Source organism: Callospermophilus lateralis, chromosome 1 (genome assembly GCF_048772815.1).
Source record: "Callospermophilus lateralis isolate mCalLat2 chromosome 1, mCalLat2.hap1, whole genome shotgun sequence".
Classification (NCBI taxonomy): domain Eukaryota; kingdom Metazoa; phylum Chordata; class Mammalia; order Rodentia; family Sciuridae; genus Callospermophilus; species Callospermophilus lateralis.
In genome coordinates, this window is record NC_135305.1 from 8632712 (window position 1) to 8651515 (window position 18804).

General features: G+C 43.4%; 1 protein-coding gene across 1 annotated transcript in view; it reads right to left on the reverse strand.

Moving 5' to 3' along the window:
- Cntnap2 (contactin associated protein 2) overlaps positions 1 to 18804 on the reverse strand; it is a 1322317-nt gene that overhangs the window by 206203 nt on the left and 1097310 nt on the right. The window lies entirely within an intron of this gene.

Here is an 18804-nt window from a genome sequence, read left to right on the forward strand (position 1 = left end):
GAAGACCCGTGAGTATATTCTCCCAGCTACCAAACGGCAGAGGATTCTTCAGAGAACAAAGCAGGGAGACAAAAATCATCTCCTCTGGGCACTGGCTACAAAGTGAATCCCACCACCGTGTGTACCTACCATGCACATCCACTAGAATCATTTGAGGGAGGTAAGCGTCGATGCATTGCTAAAGGGGAGGAAATCAATTCCTTTGGGGGGACCTCTATGTGCCACGCAGACACTTGTTTCCCTACTCAACCTTCAGGAGCTTTCTAAGAAGTTACCACCAGTGACTCTTTCCAGTTAAAGAACCTGAGTCCAGGTTTGTCAGAATTTAGAGCTTGAGACCCTTTGATTCTTTTTACAACTGACCTCTTCCACAGCTCTGAGGGCATCACTTTGCAGGTACCTGAAGAGCTTTTTGGAACACCTGGGTTCAGACAGTCTGGCTCAGTTGGTTTGGAGCAGACACCAGTATTTCCAAAAGCTCGCCGGAGGATATTAAAAGGGAGCTGGAGTGTAGAACTACCACTTTGGGGGAATTTACAAAAGTTTATTTTATCCATCTTTGAAAGTCATGGATGTATGAATTACCAAGCAACGAAGGTGACCTGCGCCCCTTTGGGACCAGCTGTGGCTGTCCCAGAGGCTGCACAGCATTCCTGCAGCACGGAGCCTAGCTGCTTCCTGCTTTGCAGACCTTGGCTGGTTTCCATCTGGGGTGCTGGATCCTTCCTGTGACCTGCCCTCCAGCACTGACCACAAAGTTCTTTCTTCCAAAGATGTACAAGCCAACCTGCCTCTGCAGTAAATCACCTCCTAGCAAGAGCTGGATGGATTTGGTGGTTGCTTTGTCAACTTTAATTAAAACGGCTTCTTTATTTCACACTTTAAGTTTTGTGTGATGTTCCTCAGTGACCACCGAGTGCTTTATAAACAGGTTTCAAAGTTTATATTTTTCTGGGGGTTGGCAGGAGAGGCAGCTTCCTGTTGGAGCAGCAGACACATCCCGGACTGCTCAAGGCTCTGTGAATTCATATCAACTTTAAAGATGTGGCACACCAGCGAATTTCCTGACTTTGCTTATAAAGATATCCAGCCCTCTCTCCATCAATAAGCCTCTGCCTAATCTCTAAGTGGTTTAATTAAATATCTGTCATTTTTTTTTCCACGGCTAATGGAAAATTCAGTTTCTTTGGGCTGGTACCATTTTGAGATGGTGTCGCAAGCAATCAAACTTCTAATTTAAAAACCACAGTGGGCCGGATTCTCTCAGGACCTGGGCTGTTCCCGGCCTCTGTGCCGGGCCTCTCTGAAAGCTGCATTAACTTTATTGAGCTACAGGCATATTCGACACAGGACTCAATTTAATCAACCTAATTGTACCAAGGAATTTTGATCCTTCATGTCATTAGAAAGAGAACTTTAATTTTAAGGCTTGTGGTGACTCCATATACACTCCAGTAAAACATCTCATCCAAATTAGGAGCCCTGCCCTCAGGGGTCACTGGGACAGGATTTAATGTGCAGGCCAGGGACCTCCATTGTGGGGTCTGGGGAACTCTGAACAGGACTCAGGGAGTCGGCAGAGTGACCCACAGACTGAGTGATCTTTCTCCAGAGATTTGCCACGATCCAGGGGAAAAAAGCTTTGCTTTAAGATGGAATCTGTCCTGTTCCCACGGAACTATCTCTCTGCAGATGCATTTAAAAATGCAAGTGGTCAGGACAGCAGGAGAAGGAGGCTTCCTGAGCCGTGTGGGGAAGATGGCTTCATTGGAAAGGCATCAACTATCACCAGGGACGTAGCATTTAGGGATAAATTGAGCCCAACCCCAAGGTTTGACTTGAGGAGATAGATGCTGGCCTCATTTCCTCTGCTGCTGTCCCTTTGCTATGATGAATCTTTGTCCAGTTGCTTTCAAGTGTCACCATCTGGAGAGATTCTGAGCACCAGAGGTGATTAGAAAACAGCCACACTTTTCTCGGTTGGGCACGATGGATCCCTATTTCTTCACCTTGACCGTGGTCTCCTTAATAGCCATACATATTTCTTGGGCCTCTGTCCCCCACAGGGCGCCCTAAGAGGGACTCAAGGCCAAGGGCCACCTCGGAGCAACGACCCCCACCCAGTGAGCCTCCATCAGGCTCTGCCCAAGAAGTATGCAGGTCCCTCCGCCCTTTGCTGCCCCCTGGGGAAGGGGCTCAGACCAGGGTGAGAGAGAAGGGAGGGGCTCCTCCTCTCTGTCGCTCAATGTCAGCTTCCCTGACAGTGCTGAGGGATGCCTTTGAGAAATCCCATCTCCCAGGCAGACAGCCAGGGTGTTTTAAAAGCTTCTAAAGTTCAGTTTGTGGCTGATTGCTCTTGGTCTTCTGGGTGAGAGCGACTGACATTTTAAAAGAGATAATTATAGAGAGAGTCAGTGAGCGAATAAAAGGGAGGCAGCTTGGGAGACACAGATCCAATGACACTCTCCTCTCTTGACGTGTCCCCACTTGGAGACCAAAGCACTGCCCTGTTTCTGCCCGTGGGAAGGAATTTCTTAAACACTGAAAATATCCTCATTTCCAGAAATAAGCATTTGAGAAGTGGGTGTCTACAGCATGGCTCCTTGGAACGGGCACCGTGGCAGGCGTGAATTGTTGCCTTTCCAATAGTGTCAAGAACGGGGATGGGTCCAACTTTACCCTATTTTCATGCTAACGAGTTAGCTGGTCAGTTTCATGATGCTGGCAGAAGACATGAGCCACCTGAGTCAGAGACAAGGGACCTTTACATTCACAACATAGCAGGCTTCCTGTTTGTATTGGTTTCCTTTGCCCCTGTCCCCCAAGTCCCATGGGGGTGACATGAGATAGCATGGGTTGATGCTGCACATTGAAGGTGAGCTTTGTAGCTGAGGAACCCTGAGTTTAGAAAACCGCAATCTTAAAGGAGCTATTAGCAAATCTGCCCAATTTTTGCACTGGGGACACTGTCTTTATTTTCCTGGCCAGGAAAAAAAAAAATGGCCCCTCTGCCTTGGAGGAGGACTCTATCTGTCTTCCGAGGATGTGGTCATACACATGTCCTTAGCGAGGCAAGGATAAAGTTGCTAATGCTTGATGCTCAGAGGACAAAAAGAAATGGAAGAGCCATGGAGAACATCCCATGCTCAGACCGTTTCCCTTGTGAGTGACTGAAACTGGCTTGGGAATTTAAGAGTTTTCAGAGTCTCATCCTCTGGTGAGGACAGCCTGACCCTCAGTGAATCTGGATTTCACCAAGACACGTTTGGCAACTCCATGCTCCTTGCCTATAGCCTACGTCGATGGGGCAGAGTTCCCCCCTAGCCAATGGGACAGGAGCAGGGTCCTTTTGTGGTCTTTAGGAAAGATTTCTTAGCTTATAGGAGACATGAGGAAGAAACAGTCCCTTTCCTGCCCCTTGATCCTGAGGGGAAGTGGTGGGTTTTGCTGCAACCCTCTTTCAAACATCGGACATGCAGAGAATAGAGGGGGCAGTGGGATGAACTTGGCCCTTGGTGAGACTGTTCAGCTCTTAAATCATCCTTGATCAGTCTCCCTTAGAGCTTAGGTAGTCAGTGTTGTTTAAGCCACTTTTACGCAGGTGTAAGTGTCCAGGTGACATAGGGCATGGCTTGGGGGTCAGTACAGATGAAGTCTAGTCCAAGATTTGCCCTTTTGCTCTTTGGGGCCTCAGTGAGCTGGTGTCTGAAGTGAGGACCAGATTTCCAAGAATTCTGTGTCCAGAAGGTGTTTGAGGTCACCGAACTAGGTTACGTCCAAGGTTTTTTCAAACTTCAACATTCTATACGCTACTTTTCATAAGATTCTAAGAGAAATAACAAACTAAAATATAGCTAGTTAGTCTTCATGGCAGTTTTAAATATCGAATCATTATAGGGGGAAAAGAGAGTCATTTAAAAGATAAATGTACAAAGTAGCATATTGGTTTCAAAAAATAACACAGGTGGCAGAAATCACTGTTGAATAAAGCTGGGTCATCACTTCTGGGTCCCTTAGGACAGCCAATGGAGCAAAAGCAGGGACGGCTCTTGCAGTCCTTCCCCCCCCCCCCCCCCCCCGCCCTCCGGTCAAGCACATTCCAGCAGGTGGCACTATTGTCTCTCGTAGGAACTCAACATAAACTTCCTCCACCAGTCACCTTGGGCTTAATGTACTGGGTGATAAACTTAACAGCTGGCCAGAGAGCAGACTCTTTGGCTCTGAGTTCCCCCAGCAGGTGAGGTAACATTTAGACATTAGACCCGAAGACTCCGTTGGAGGCAGCAGAACAAACATGGCCATTCAAGGTGGAACAGGTAAAGAGGAAAGACAGCGAAGGCACGCACAGGGGCGTGAGGAGCGGCTGGTTGTCAGGGTCATGGCCTGGCTAAGATCCACGTCTCCCCTGTCAAGAGGAGAGAGTTTCCATGGAGCGCTGTACAGAAATCTCACTGGACTCATCCAACAAAACCGATAACTGGAAGAACAGATCTGTCCGCCTGGCTTTCCTGGGGGGAGTGCTATGGACATTTTTACCTGCTCCCCCCAAGGATATCAAAATAACTTCCAGAACTTGAGAAGGCATCGGAAGGAAAGGAGGCCACTGTGGGAATCCGAGATGAAGAAAAGGAGAAAGAGAGGACACTGTGTTCCTACTTAAGGCAGTGGCCCCCAAGCCCAGGCTGGTGCCCCTCACTTGATGGGGACGCCTCTCTAAGGACTGGCCCCGCTCTCCACGGCAGCACCACTAGTTTTCATTTCTCCCAGACTATTCCACACAAACATGTCGCCAATCTCTACCGTTGACGAAGCCCTTCCCCTGGCCTTGTTTCCCCACTGGGTACCATTTCCTCTCTCCCTTTTCTGGCCAAACTCCTTGAGAGACTGGTGCTGCATGCACCCATTTCTTCATCTCTCCGTCTTGATCTAACTCCACCATGGAAGGCTTTCTCCCTCACCACAGTTGACACTGCTCCTGTCTCAGGGCCTTAGTGCCGGCTGCTCCCTGTACCCAAAGAGCTCCATGGCTGTTCCTTTCCCTCTCTGCTCACAAATCCCCATATTCGAGATTCCTTCCCTGAGCAGTCTGTGTTCAACAGCAAAGTCCTCCCTGGGCTCCCCTTCCTCCTTTTTCCTGATTGAACAAAACAACCAGAGGATATGGATGTGCTCCTGGCTTCGCCAAGGCAGGGGAGTTTTCTCTTTCGGTCACTGTTCTGCCCTTAGCACCTGGAACAAAGCCAGCCGCAGGGTCTGCACTGAAAGGTGTGTGAGTAAATGAAGGAAATGAAGGAGGCCATTTTCAAAGCCTCTCCGAGCCCTCTGGAATGCATATTCCACAAGTTTCTGCCCTAAGATCAGAAGCAACGCAATGAATATTTTCTCATTCTAGAAACATGATAGATTAATTCTGTCTGCTTGAAACAAATGGTGCTCAATGTCCCTACACACTTGATGTCTGAGGACCAGTGACCATCTACTCATGAGCTAGCAGAGCAGCTAGAAGCAGCTTTTCCCTGCGCTGCATCTCACACTGTCTCCCCTCTACTTTTAGGGGTAAGGAACTTGCATCATAATTGCATTTGTCACATTTTGGCCTGCAAGAGAAACTGCCAGGGGAGTGTGCTTAAGTGCATCTTCCTCAGTTCCTCTTACAGAGACTCAGGTTCAGTATGCTGAGGTAGGACCCTGCGGCCTGCAAGATGTTAATGCCAAGGGATTTGATGCACATGGTCCTGGGATCCTACTTTAAGAAATACTGGGATTTCCAAATTTTCTCCTAGTAATAAGTTACCTACGAATCTCATGCTTCCTTGTCCTCAATGGGAAGATTTTAAAAACTGTGTGGTAAGGAATTTAACTCTACCCCTCACAAAAGTAGAGAAGAGCATAGTGGTTACCACAGCCCGGGAAGGGTATAGGTGATAGTGGGTACGAGGGTGCAGCAGGATGGAAGGAATAACATCATATTCTAGGGTACCTTAGGTAACATGATTGACAGCAGTTAATCAAATATTTCAAAATACCCAGTAGAGAAGATCTCAAATGCTCTTAACACAGAGGAAGAATAAATGAGGTGATAGCTTTGCCAGTGACCCTCATCAGGTCATTACACATTGTGTACATGTATTGAAATGTCACACTGTACCCCACACATCGTTAACGCTGGAGTGTGATAGTTTCAAAATTTTGAAAAATTTAAAAATTTAACCTTGCCCCCAAAGAGTTCTGGCTTTTGCCCTTGGTTTTAGGAAGGTAATGTCTAACCCCTGGAATATCCTGCCTAATAAGGGTTTCTTCGGTAGCCTGGGAGCCTTGGGTCATATCAGAGAGTTGAATGATATGATATAAGGTGGGGCCTGGCCATACCAAATGATAGTTAGGAGGGGGGTTGTCCACGCTAGAGTGACCAACAATTTGATGTAGGACAAGGGGCTTGGGTTACCCAGTCCTGCCCTGTAGGGGCTGGAAACTCTGTGCAGTCAGCCGTCTTACTTAACAGAGCCTCAGTAAAGACTCTGAACACAGAAGCTCAGAGAACCTCCCCTGAATTATTGAAACTGGGGGTGGTCTGGGGACCCCCTGAACTGGTGTCAGAACTGTGTGTAGTCTTATGGGGATGGCAGTGTCTCTAATTTTGCAGTTGATTTTTATCTCTACAAAGCCAATAACTCTGAATGCTTCAGTTTAGAACTATGTGATTGTTAAAGTCTAAAGATTTTGGAGAATGAGCTTTAACCTCCAAGCTCACCCTCACTGCTTAGGTAAGGAAATCGAGGCTGTGAGACAGAAGATCCAGTAGTGACTACTACAGAGGTTTTTGTTTTCCTCGCTATATTGTATTGGCTTTAATGTTGTGCAGGAAATTGAAAAAAAAAACTCACTTTTTCTGGTAGTGTAGTCTGTTTGTGAGGGTAGAGATTCTTCTGATGTGAATATATGTATGAGTGTTACACTCATCTGAAAATGAACATTGGCAAAGAAAATTTATTTGAAGTTTTTGGGAAATTCTTCAAGGAAATGCCTGGAGCTTAAGAATCTGTGTTATGAACTCATTTTAAAGTCTCTGGTATCTTGATAACCTCTTGAGTATGAGAAATCTTTCTCTTCATGTATTTTGGCCTTTAAGCTTTTTATTATGGTTAAAAACTAACTTCACAAACAAAGGCATCCACAGAGAAAAGGAAGGGAAAGGGAGATTCCATTGGTCATGCAAAGGCAGACAGCTGGCTTTAAAATGCAAAGCCTTTCTAATTTTAGTTTTCTCCATGCATTTAACCACCTTCTGAGAATAACTTCTTGAATATTAATGGACCTATATGATTTAAACAGGAAAAAGATAAAAACTACTTCAAAATGTTACGTAGCTAGAAATAATACCCTGTGCCCTGAGCAGGACAGTCAAGGGGGTTTCAAATACCCTCCTGGTTGGATAAGTAGAGACATGTGCGCTGGGTAGTGAGGTCCCAGGTTTGGAAAAATAGATGAAAACCCTAGACAGTGACTCTGGGGATGCAGTTTGTGATAAAAGGAAATGTAGAATCTTCTTTAGAGAAACCATGAAACTGGATGCCTACAGAGTCCCCCGAGGTAATTAAGGAAGAAATGGATATCAAAGAAACTTTCCTCTTGACCACATTCAAGTGTTGCAACAAAATGAGAAAAAGTTCATTAAAAGATGAGTGTTTTGGTAGAGCCCCAGGGAAATTTGGGAGGTTGGTTTTAGGCGACCTCAGGGAGAACAGGTTCCTGGAGGCTCCTGACTTTGGAGAGATCAAGTAGAGGGAACTGTGGGATGTGAGATCCAAACAAGGGAACGCAACTGAAGGCTGAAAGAGCTGGAGTAGGAAGAAACACTGACAGGCATTAACTTGGACGAAACTGAAACCGAAAAGGCGAGAACATCCAGTCAATGAATTGATGCTGACTGTGACCCAGCTGTGGCCGGCTGTCCTGATGAACACCTGGATAATGAGGAAAAGCCAAACACGAGATCTGGGAATGAGAGGATGGGGCTTGGGAAGGAGCGTGTCTGCTGTTGAGAGCTGTGGGTAAATCCCTCAGGAAGAGAGCAGAAGAGAGGTCTGCATCTTGGTTGCTACATACTGAGCTTCCACCCCAGCTGCAGGTCACCTTTGGTTTGTAGCAATTCTTTTTTTCCTTTCTAGAAAAATTTTCAAGTGTCATCTTGGTATGACTCCAGAAAAGATCTCTCCAATGGGGGAAAAAAAAAAAAACAATGGAAATCAAAAATGACAAATGGAGACCTATATTCTATATGCTATGGACTCACAATATAAGAGGAGATTTATTTTGTTCCATTATGACATCAGATGTGGGGTCAACAGAATGTAAGTGGGAAAGGTGACATGTATTGGAGGAAAGGAGACCCACTTCTTTTCTACATAACAGAGTGTGAAGGACTTCTTAAACTCTTTTACTTTGGAAACTTTGCAAGAGGTGCATAACTGATCTAAATTATTTTTGTTGGTTTTTCTTTAGTTGCCATTAATTTGCTCTTTATCTTAGTAGTGACTATTGGAAATGAAGACCCTGCAGCTTGAATATTGTAATGGTTTGGACATGAGGTGTCCCAAAAGCTCATGGGTGAGACAACGCAAGAATATTCAGAGGTGAAATGGTTGGCTTATGAGAGTCCTAACCCAATCAGTGAATCAATTCCCCATGGGATTAACTGAGAGATAATTGAAGGGTGTGGCTGGAAGAGGTAGGTCCCTGGGGCCATGTTTTTGAGGTATATATTTGGTGAGCTAAGCTTAGTCTTTCTCACTTGCAGATCCTCATGTTTGTTGCTTCCCTCCACCACACTCTTTTGCCTTACTCTTTAGCCTCACCTTGAGCCCTGAGGAATGGAGCCTGCTGTCTATGGACTGAGACTTTTGAAACTGTGAGCCCTCAAATAAGATTTTCCTTCCCTAAAATTGTTATGGTCAGATCTTTTGGCCACATCAGTGAAAAAGCTAACTAAACCAAATATTTAAAGTATAAAATCTTGGGGTTGGGGGTTTTAGGGTAGATACTTCATGAAAGTTGCAGAAGTTAGTGGATCCTAGAGGTCAAACTGTGTATTTCCTCCTCTGAAAAGAAACAAATCTTTTCACAGGATCCCTTAGGGTCATACCAACAAATTCTACTTGCACAAAGCATTTCTCTGGAAATGGGTGACATTAAATAATAATGACAATGCAGCATAAAACACTCTTCTCTTTGTTTCTGAACACAGCAGCTGAAAATAAAACCACCCTGTATATAAGGTGCATAGATAACATTTTGCCTCTCTGATGTCTGTACCTATAAAACATGCAAGAACTTTCTTAGGGCCCGTTGGAACAATGTTCAAACCACCACCTATACTTTTTTTCTGAGTTGGTGAACTAAGGGAGCATGGTTTCTCTCTTAGCAGTTCCTTCAGGAGAGCGGCTGTGAGTCTGATCAAGCAAGTCACAAGCCTCTGCCTCAGGCAGGTTGGACAGGCCCTTGACAAGTGAGTGCACTGATTGGGACAGCTCTGGGAACAGGGTCATCCACAAGTGGCATTGTCCTGTGGGGCAATTCCGTGCTTGGCCTTCCCCAGTGAGGCCTTGGTCTCAGCATCTTGTCTGCCCTGGTGCTTGTGGCTGCAGCACATGAGCAAGACTTAGAAAACGAAAGCATCCTACAACTTTGTGATGTGCTAAGTACGTAGACTGCTGTCATGGGGTGTGATGGAGAGCGAGTGACAAGAAGGTAGATCAGCATGTGTGAAAACTCATCTTTGAAAAGTGAAGCTCAACTACAGGGGATGGTGGGTAAAATGAGATGCTTGGCATTTGAGACATTGTATTTCTCAGTCTTTCCAAGGCCACGCCCCCACTTGTTGACATAATCATCTACTTATCCCTCCAAATGCTGATGTGCCCCATATAGGACCCAGATGGACCATATAACAACATCCAGAATCTCAGATAAACACCTTCCCAGCCAACAGGAATTCTTGTATTTTATATTCTATGGCTATATTATAAAAATAATAGCTTCTTGGTTTTGTTTTCCAAATATAATATCACACTGTTTTTCATACTATAGATGCCCTCTGCCCTCTAGGAGATTCTAATATAATGCTTGCCTTCAGTTGAAAAAACTTACTAGTGTGGAGTTTTAAAAAAAATTGACAGAGAATTGAGTTTCTAAAATATTATTACATGAAGAAAAGTAGGTTATGAAACAGTATGTATCATATGATCTCATTTTTCTGTAAAAAATTATAGATAAAAGCATAGAAAATGTTTGGAAATGTAGATACCAAAATGGTAATTTAAACATATCAGAATATAAAATTAGAGCTGATTCTTTTTGTTTTATCCTCTTTGCTTCTATGTATTTTTAAATCATTGAGAAACAATATTTGTATAATTTAAAAGTTACAATCCCATAATTTCTACTTTCTTCTGCAAAGATTGGTGACATTTTAAGCAACTCTATGCTATAATTTTAACAAACGTTTAATCAGAGAGATTAGTTCATCAAAATGCAGAGAACAAGATTTCATTTAAATAGAAAAAAAGTAGAGGAAATTTAAAACTAGGCTGAAACATTCCTCCTTACTGCTTTCTTGTATTTAGAAACTTGGAAAGATCTTAAAAACAAGAGTGATCAAACTTTACCATGAAATAATTTTGCAACAGATGTGAATCCTTTTCCTATTAAAAATGACTAAACTAAGGGCATGTTATTTTTCAAAGTAAAATCCTCCCAGGTCTGAAGTACCAGCATGTTTCGATGTTTAAACTAATGTATACAGGAATCAAATGCAAGATGAGCATAATCCAGTGCTATAATTACACTTGACAGATATACACTGCTTCTATTATTCATTGGCTCTGGTTGCAGTTACCCAGAAAGACCCTGCAGAATTCTAAATATCAACCACTCTTCATGAGAACTCATTTAGCATTCACGTCAGTTCTCATCAGAGGAATCAAGTTCAGAGATGCAGAAACCCAAATTCGATCATTTTAGCACCATCCACAATAGCATACTTTCCTAAGAGGCCTTGGGTCTGCCCAGCTTTTCCTTTGTCAAACCTAACACAGATATGTGGTGGGTCATTTCTGTAAAAATAAAATATATTTTAAGTGATCCTTGGGCTTTAGACATATGACGTCCTGTTGTGTATATGCCTGTGATTTTCCTCCAATATTGGATTTGCCTATGCTGTTTGTTCCCTGGGAAAACACCTTTGTCTCATATTTATGTGCCTGTCATCCTTCCATGCAAACCAAATGCTGCATCTTCTGGAAACCCACTTGAATTTCTTCAGGTGAGGCTGAAGCTTACTCCTTTTTTGTTGCCATAGTACCCGTGGAAGAGACTAGCAACTTGCTAAAAAGTTTATTTCTCCTTTCCAGAACTATCTCTGCAAAACTGCCATCCCTCCAAGTGCTGCATTTCCTGGGCCCCATGTACCTCAGTGAAGCCATGTGACCAATGAGCTGAGAGCAAAGGAAGGTGTGTCATTCTGGGCCAAGGTGGTGAAGGCAAGAGATGCTTCTCCACCCCCCAGTTCTCTAGCAACATTGTATTTCTCAATCTTTCCAAGGCCACGCCCCCAACTTGTTGACATAATAATCTATTTATCCCTCCAAATGCTGAAATGTGCTCCATGTAGGAGGCAGATGGACTATGTAACAACCTGGGTGTAGATGCTTCCGGGCTCTGGGAGATGGTGGGACCACAGAACAAAAGGAACCTGGGTGTCTATCTAAGTCACTCTGTGCAAGATCTTCATGGACCAGAGCACAGTATGCTTATGGACCACTTATAGCCACTGAAACCACAGCCGTCTATCTTATTCCTCAATAAGAATATATCTTCATCCTCACTCTCTTATCACATAAACAAAACAAAAACAAAAACAAATGACTAGAGGATCATTCTTCTCAGACCACTGGAATTTGAAGGGATGGATTGTGGTGTAGTAATAATTTTACTTCCAGTACCAGGTCTATGTCAGAACGTTGTGATACCTTTAATGTATATAGGTTATACCATATTTGAATGAATGAGTGGGATTCTCTAAGTTGTTGATGTTGGGGAGCAAAGAAGTGGCTGTGAGCTGTGAGGGAGCCCTGTAGATAGGTGCATGCTCCTGGGCTTGCCCAAGCAGCCCCCGTGCCTGCAGGAGCACTGTGCCTTGAATATCATAAGGACAAATTAAAGCTTTCCCTGTGAGAAGAGCATCACGAACAAGCTCCATATGGAATTCATTCTTTGTTCTTCAACATTTCTATTCTAGAGCATATGGCCTCCAAATCCTAGCACCGAGGACTCCACCTGGCCCGTGAAGCCTGGAAGAACCGTTAACAAGAATCATAAAGCCCTTTATGGTTCCCTGTGAAAGAGGAATGCCTTATACAATGTTGGGTCTACAGGAAAGTACTTTCCAGAGTCCCAACAACCAGCTCAGAAACTTCCAGAGCACAGTTCCACAACATGAGAAAGTGCCTGGTCTAGAAAATGAAAAACAACAAACAAAAATCAGGGACATGATAAAATAGAAACAAATTTGCTTTTCTCCAGGTTTTAGGAAGAACACATTTAGTCATGGCCTCAGTCCTGCCAGTCCTTCAGGTAAGGCTTCCCGGCTTTCCTTTTCTTCTATCTTGACTGTTATTGAAAACTGTCTTGTAATTTCAGCAGAATGTGTCTTTAAAAAGATAATTCCCTGAATTTTTCATTTGTAAATTGCTGTTTTCTGTTTGACATCCAGTAGCCAGTGTCTTCTTACACAATTTTAATTACATGTTGTTTGTCTGACAGCTTGTAAGAACCCCGTGTTGTTTGTACTTAGTTAGTTGTCTTGGTCCTTTGAGATATTTCTTGGTTTTGAGTTATTTCAAGTAATCTACTCCAGTCACTCACTGTATTTAAATGAAGCTCTGTTTCCTGGTTTATTATCTCTTTTTTTTCTTCTTCTTCTTCTTCTTTTTTTTTTTTTGTTTTTTGTTTTAACCAGCTTTGAATTAATTGGTCCCAAGTGTCATCCTGCGCTGAATCAATTCTCCAGTATTAGTAACACACATTAACTGACTGTGGCACCAACTCTTTCCTTGAAGCTTTTGTTTTTATGAAAATATTGAGCCTGCAGAGACACAGGTAGTACAGATTTTGTCAGATGGAAGGACTCTAACCTTATTGTAACTTAAACTTCCACATATATATTCCGACTTTCCTCACTAATCCATGTGTTTATTATTTAGCAATAATGGCATCTTCTTTCTCTGTGTCTTGGAATGTGTGAATTCAAGCTTCTTTGATTTGTTTTCTTCTTAGTCAGCCTGCGGTCTTCCAGCTGGTCATAGACAGGATGATTCCCGTTGTTAGTCATTTTGACACTTTAACATGCCATCTTTTTTTTTGAAGGAAAAGATTTTGTGACCTGCCTTATACAATAAATAATGCAGAAAACATTAGAATCAGAGACAGTGAGATAGAAGAAAATTCCATCAGAAAAAAATATCTTTATGAAACTTCAGCATTTCTCCTTCGTAATGACATATGACTTACGCTCTGTTCAGAGAAATACTACACGAAGATGCTTGTTAGGAAGGATGCTTATTATTTTCTAGGCAATGCACCAACTTAATTGTCTTGCAAAACTTGATTTTTTTTTTTTTTAGAAAAATGAAGTCTTCTGCCATACTTTTTTTTTTTAAATATATATTTTAAATCAAGATGGAAACAAATCTTTCATGTGAGCTGGATTTCAATGAGGGAACAGAATTCCAGAGCAGGCAGACAAAGCAAGTCTTAGGAAAGTGTGGATGGTGTCCAGGGGATGTCCCTAGGTGGAGGTGACTGAAGTCAGGTACACTGTGCTGGTGGGCAAGTGGCAAGACTTGCATGGGAGACAGAGACTAGGAAGTAAAATCAAAGCCTTGAATCATTTATCAAGATGAAGTGTTTGTCTTGTAAGGTATTGAGAAACCATTATGGTCTGTAAGGAAAGGAGAAACAGAGCTAGATCTATAGAAATGTGGCCTTAGTGGGGAGGGTGGGTAGATGTCAGGAGAAAGGGACCATAGTGAGGGAGACAAATCGGAAGCCCATTTGAATCTCGAATCTGGGAATTCAAGCAGCAAAACCATCACAGAAGACAAAGAATTTTGAGAAGACTTTATTATCTTTGCTTCCATGTTCCATCTGCCTTATTGCAACCAGTAATTGATGCTTTCTCTGGGATTTTTCTGGTATCATGACTTGCAGGAAGAAAATTATTTTCTATCTTAAATAATTTTAAAAATTATTTTCTATTTTAAAAATACAGTGTTCTGTCAAGATCAGCAGTCCATCCACTATGGGGTGCGGGTAAGTGAAACATGAATTTGAATTTGATTTTTCTAATCTGGATAATGAGGTGGTGACATTAACAGAGTTGGGGAGTACTGGAGAGGGCTTATGGGGGTTCAGTTTTGATGGGTTGAGCCTGAGGTACCTCAGGCCATTCAGTTGGGTCCTTAGCATTCACAGCAAGGTGTCAATGATTTTAGGAAACATCCTGATTACATTTAGTTGGAGCATTTATGTGGAGTGGCATTCCTTGAAGCAGCTGTCACTTGCTCTGGGAAAGCCCTCCTCTGATCATTTGCAGGAGAACCAAGAGCTCTGATATGGAAAGTTAAGGTGCTGCTTAATTATGAGTTCACTGGAGATGGGGGCAGGGGAATCCACACTTGAAGCTGATGGTCTCTGACCGACTCACAGAGCTGCTAATGCTGCAGGAGGTCTTACAGATGACCTAGGTGACCTTCTTGCTTTACAAGCCAACATGACACTGTCGGAGGGAGGTTCAGAGACCGGTCTTGGGTCAGCTCAGACCCTTCATCTCTCTCTTGTTGAAAAATCAGGTGTTTTAGTAACATTTTTGTCATTTGAGATTTTTCTCACAGCAGGAGTTTTCATTTTCCTAATTTTTTTTTTCCCGCTGAAGTATATTTTATACCTGGTAAAATGTGCAAGTCTTAACTATGGAGTTGAACAAGTTTTTACAAATGTAATCATTCCTTGGATCAAGACAGACGGTTTCTACCACCCAGAAAGTTCTTTGGACTCCCTCCTGGTTCAGTTGGGTGAGGACAATGAATTTTTCCCTTTTCCTAAGGGTGGTCACTGCTCTGACTTGTATCTCTGTAGATTACTTTGACTTATTCTCGAACATTTAAAATGATAAATATACGTGTTAATGTATGTAAGATGTAGTGTCTCGACATTTATTTTCTTTTTATTGTCCTAAAATGCCCTTTAATAGAAATGAATTGGGGCCTGCAGTCAGGTCTTGGGGAGAGTATCTCCTGGACTCTACTTAATCCCCAGGGTAGAAGTTGAGCCTCAGAGGAAGGGCAAGCCATGTCCTTGGCGGTGACTGGAAAAATTCTTCCCCTGGGCATTTGGAGTCTGAGAACTGAGCCAGAGACAAAGGAATGGTTACCAAGAAGGTGATAGGACTTCAGATGGAAGAATGCCCGTGTGCCCTGGAAAGTGTACGCAGAGCATGCTCACCACTGTCCTCAGGGAGAAGAGGGCGGATGCACCCATAAAAGCCATCAAGTGAGAGGCTGGTCAAGAGCCGGTGGTCCTCTCCAGCTGACTCCAGAGAAAGGCAGGGGAAAGGACAGACCATAAACTCCGCAGAAAGAGGTAACTGTGTGACCAGCTTAGGAGGAATTGCCAGGCCTGTGTGGAAAGTTCCAGATCAGCAGACACGGGCGGACCTCTAAACTCTAAGGTAATTCGGGAAAATTTTCATATTTAGAGGACATCCTATGCTGAAGTCTGTCCTTATCACCCCAGGGGACCTATGCTACGTTCAAATAGCTGTCTCTTCAATGACACTGGCAGAGAAATATGGATAAAATTAATTCAGTTTTATTTACTGATATTTATATATGTTAATATGTAATAAGATTCAAACAGCTAATATATCAAATAGCTTTAATTAAGGACACATTTAATCTTTAATTTACATTTCTTAATTTTTTTTGTCTATAATCCAAATTGAAAAAGTTTAAGTCAAGAAGTTAGAGAAGTTTTTGTTTTTTTTTAAAAAAACTTCAGAGCTGTTACCAAATATTCAGATCTTTAAGTGTTTTTTTTTTTTTTTTATGGAAAAGGTAATTTCTTCTTATATCTGGTTAATGACCAAGTGAGAATCATTCTTCAGTGTCAAATCTGGAGTATAAACTGAAACCAGAGTTAGACTTGCAAAGCAGGAGAAACACTAAAATTGTTCCTCAATCCATGTTGATCACCTAGGTTGGCTTGAATAATTAAAAGGAAAAACCCCAGGTGCTAACACACGATTTGCTTAAAAACTCATATTTTCCAAAGCCTTCCCCCCAGCACCACAACCCAGTTAAGTGGAATTCAACATTCCTCATGTCTACACGAGTGAAGCTCTTTTAATATAAAAAGTTGTTCCAATTCTGAAATACTGGAAGATAAATTGCTATTAATTTACTTCTTCTGATTCATCAGTTTCTATATATTGCAGAATATTTTCTTCTGTGACTCTCCCGAGCAAGTGTATTGCAGAAGGCTACATCTTGGAAATGAAAGTTTTTCCTTAATACCCTTTCCTAAGATGAGTAGGATATTAGACTGCTGCCTCCACATTTTTGAGGCGATATGGCTGCTAAATGCAAAAATTTTCTCTGAGTCATCCTGATATCTGAAAAAGCTCAAATGCGGTCACAGGGAAGCTTATGCTAAAGTATGGCAACAGTTTCTGGTTGCTTTGCCCCAAAGCTTCCTACTCAATAAACATTCCCTTTAAACCCCAATAACCCCAATCCCCTTCACAAATTTCCTCTGACATATCTTCTAAATTGTCAAAAAAATGAAAACAGACCCTAGGGTCACTGGGTATCACAAGCACATCCAGGCAGGTCCTTCCTCGGGTTGCTGTCCCCCTCATTGCAGTAGTACCTTCTGTGTGGCACCCCCTTCCCCAGGGGCCAGGAGAGAGCGCTTCTTCTAATCCACGGCCCAGCATCTCCGTCCTGCAGTGTGTCCTTCTGTGACACACCCTCTCCCAGTCCTTGTTGCTGCTATGCATTGAGCCCTGGGACTGTAACATTTGGCTCACAGGCTCCCTTTCCACTCAGTCCCTTGCTGCCTCCACTAGAGGCCTCCACAGTGGAGTGGGGGACCACCCGCCACCTTGCCTCCCGGTGCTCCTCCTGTTCTGCAGCCCTTTCAGTCACCTGGCACAGCACGTGGCTGGACCTTGCAGCTTAGTTCTTCCTCCAAACCTTTCCTGTGAAATCTCAAATTCCAGAGCTTCATCAGCCTTGTGCCTTATGACATATTCTTTCTCTTCATTTTGATCACCAGTCCTTCAGCGAGGGTGATCTTCTCCTCCTCCCTGGTTCTCTGTTTGGACTAGTACCTCTTCCATTCATCAGGTGCTTATTCAGTACCAATGACATGCGGCAGGGTTGTAGCCCTGGACACCTCAGGCCAACAGTGGGGCTACACCTTCCCGAGGTGTCCTGGCCATCTGTGCTCTGCAGGTTTTTCCAATGGTATCCTGGGCTGATGATCTTTCCCATTTATTTTGAAGCTCAGTGAAAAATGACGTCATCTCTAAGGAGAAGTAACTGTGCTGTATCTGCGTAGCCACAGCATATTGCTTACCCTTGTAATGCTTATTTCATCTTATCCAAAATATAATTTTATAATAGCCAAGATGGCTGCCCCCCACCCCCTGCTAGATTGGAGGTGCCCCAGGGATGAGGCCATATCTTTATTGGGTTCCTTTTTGGCATGCACATAGTAGGTGTATAATAAATATTGGCTGAGATTTTAATTGCCAACTATTTAGAATCATATTTGAGACTTGCCAGAAGATCTCCACCACCCGTGTCATGCTTCACATCTAACAATACCCAACGTAGCTTCCTGAACACCCATGTTGTTCCTCGTTCTTAGAGCTTTATTGCGCTGTTTGACTCCCCTAGATTTCCTGCTTCTACACCTTCCTCTAGCTACCGTTTTTTGCTGGGGTTCAAGGCCAATCTCAGGGGCCTGCTCCTCCCCCTTCATTCTCAGAGTTGATTCCTTCCCCCCCCCCCCCAGTGCGTATAATACCTTCTGTCTATTATAATTAACTCACTGTATTTTAGAGATCAAGAGCAGCATCATATATGGAATCATCTGTAGAACCTGGGTGCCTAGGTGTCCTTATCTATAATCTGTGGGTAAAGTATGGCATGAAACATAAAAATATTAACACCCATGGAAGTTATTGAAGAGTGCCTGGCACTCGGAAAACTCTCAGTAAAATCACGTGTGCATAATGTCACAAACACACTCAAAACATTGGGCCCCTCGTCCTCACCCCCAGCACCAGATGCAGGAGGTGCTCAGCCGTGGTGGCCTGAGGTGGGCATCGTGGTTGTGATTGCTGTCAGGATCAGAAAGGGACCTGCAGAAGCCAAACCACCCTCTGGCAGTAACTCTGAAACACGAACCCACATCCACGATTGTTAGTGATGGGCCAGGTCTAGAACCGGGATTTTTTTGATAACTGCTACAGTGGATTTTAAAAATCAATATCTCTCAGCCATCTCAAAAATACTAACGAATAGGCAAACAAAGCATCAGCAGCTTGAGCAAGGCCGGATTCTGGAGGGACTTCCTGGTGGTGGCCTGGGCTCTCCTCCCCTTTGACCTGTTTTCCTTAGCCCTGGCAGTGTTGTGATGCTGGGTCTCACTCATCACCACCACCTTGGGGACCTCGCCCCT